The sequence below is a fragment of the Pinus tabuliformis genome, chromosome 1_2 (genome assembly GCF_031772625.1).
Source record: "Pinus tabuliformis cultivar Carrire ecotype Pingquan chromosome 1_2, CPIR1, whole genome shotgun sequence".
Taxonomy (NCBI): domain Eukaryota; kingdom Viridiplantae; phylum Streptophyta; class Pinopsida; order Pinales; family Pinaceae; genus Pinus; species Pinus tabuliformis.
Window position 1 is genome coordinate 1,048,611,564 of NC_142298.1, and position 2,775 is coordinate 1,048,614,338.

Consider the following 2,775-nt stretch of genomic DNA (forward strand, 5'->3'; position numbering starts at 1 on the left):
TAGATATCTGGATTCTGAACCGAAGGTGAAGTGTTTGAATCTCGATTGATTATTCTGGACCCAGTCATACAAGAGTTTATTCTCAATACTGTTGTCATAGTAAATCACATAGAAAGCGTTCAACCTATAATGTCACTGACTTACAATGTTCCAATTACTTTTCTCTTTATGTAATTTTAACCATTATTTGATACCACTAGTACAAGTGTAAAGAACTACATATTGGGCGTATCAGTTTCTTCGATTTACACATTGGGCATAACTGTTATACACTTTCATGAAGATGTTTTCATTATGAGATATAAATTGTAAAGGTTGTGAAACACAAAAACAATGATTTTTGTTAGCCTAAATTTGGTGAATTATCGTATGAAAGGACTATATAAATTGTAACTAAGTGCATAATTGATATTCTTTTCCATTTTCCCTATTTGAATGAGGGAGAAGGCTTCATTTGAAAAGATATAATTGGAGCACCTGTGAAATTCACTTAAACTAAAATATTGAGCTAGGAGATTGTCTAGCTCAACATCCTTTTTACTTGGAGCCTTGGATATTGGATATTTTGTACTACTTTCAAATGTATATCATGTGGTTGGTAGATGAGATGGTGTAACAAATATGAGAACAATGATTGAATACTAGGGTAATGAATAATTTTTTTATTTATTTATTCCAAAACTGCTCATCAGCCTTGGTGTATAGGTTTCGGAAAAAAACAACATCAAACTTTGAACCGGCTTGCTTGAATTGTCACTTAACAACATCTCTAGATCATCAATGCAACTGTTAAAAATGTAAAATCTTGTATTTGTGACCTTAGAATCATTAAATTTGAGATTCCAGATCATCAATGCAACCGGAAAGAATGTAAAATCTTGTGAGCTTAGAATCATTAAATCTGAGATTCCAAATATCCGGTGGCATTGCTTGATTGGTTTGAATAGTTGAATCTGATTACATTTTCCTGTTGGCTATCATCTAGTGGAGATTTCAGTATAGGGACCTTAAGGTATTTCATTTGGTGTTAGTCAATGGTTTTCTTTTATGGGAATGAGAGGTGATTGTTGTAGATGACAACCCTGAACTCAAGGAATCAGATGCAATTCTTACATTTGAATTGGAGCATTTGAAAATAGAAACCTAAAAACTAGAGAACGCTAGAGTTATGGTTCTTGCTACGACAAATAGGCCCTAGGAACTTGAAGTTGGCATGCCACACTGTGTAGAGATGGAAAAGATTCTCAAAGTAATTTTGAAGGGTGAAAACATGGAGGATAATATTGACTTTGATCATATAGCTACCTTATGTGAAGGAAAAAATGGTTCTGAATCTTGATATAAGATAACTTTGCAAGCAAGCAACATATATCCCAATCATAGTTGTTGGATCAAGAAAAGGATGGTTGTCTAACTTCTTAGAGGCCAAGACCCTTGAAGCATTTAGATTTGGATAAAATCCTTTGTGTTTCAAAATCATCCATGGTTGTTGCAACTAAGTATTCAAATAGGAGGGAATCTGAATTATAGTCAAAGTAGGGGCCATCAAGTAAGTATTCAGACATTAGGCTATCCGATTTTCTGAAGTTTTTGTTGTGTTTGGTGACAATTCTCGTAGAACAACTCCAGATCTTGAAATAAAGAAATATATTACTTTGAAAGATGTTAGAAAATTATAGATTTGGAAATTTCAGAGAATATGTATCTCATATCTGTCCATGATGAGTTTTCCCTCTATCCACTATAAAAATATTTAAAGGGTTAAATTCATGTCAGAGGAATGTAAATCTGTTTGGCTAATGAATGCTATAAAAACTTTGAGATAATAGGTTTTTCTTGCACACTTTTATTGTTGGAAATATCACACAGCCAAAGCTTGTATGCTAGCAAACTTGGTGTATATCTAGTTTGGGTTATATCAAAAAGGGTTACACTAAAAGTTGCAATTGTCTAACTTATAACTAGATTTTAACAGGGTGTACTTACAACAGCTTACTAGGACATTATTCGATGTTGTTTCTAAGTTCTATGACAGGCCTCACCCTCTGTTTGGTGTTGACTTTAATGTTGCAGTTGTGAGCCTGATACTCTATTTTCTTGATTGGAAATTCAAATATTATATGGTAGACAAAAGCATTGCTTATTCAGAAGAAACTATAATCTGAAGACTAGTATTGTAACTGTCTAATTTGACCAGTGAGCGATCAATCCATGAAAGTGTTCTTGTATGGTTCTTATGAAGAAACTGAAATGAACTCATTTAACCATACCTCTGTAATGAAGACGCCCTTGTGAAAATGGGGCTTGCGAGTGAGGTAAATAGACTATGGTGTTCATATTAATGTTGGGCATAGGATTGGTGTTGCTAATACCTACATTTTTTTTGGAAAGTATGAAAATGAAGTTGTTCAAGGATCTGTTGCCACAGAGATGTGATCCTGAATTTTATTTCAACAAGTATACAACAATAGTAAAATGTCTTTGTTCTACAAGCCATAGGTTCAGATCATTCTTGGCCCTAACTAGTTTTTTTTTTTTTTTTATTTTTGCATTGGATTCAATTTATGAAGTGGTTTTCCATAGCAAGGGAACCAACATTTCGATGTCAGATGAATTGTTGGGGAGCTTTTGAAAGCCAAGGATACGTTCTTCAATATGGTCAACAAAGGAATATTAGAAAATAAGCATACTTATAATATATTGATTAGTGGCCATTACAAGGAAGGGAAGTGAAAATGGAAGAAGCAGAATAGAACATGATTCAAATGATTTAGA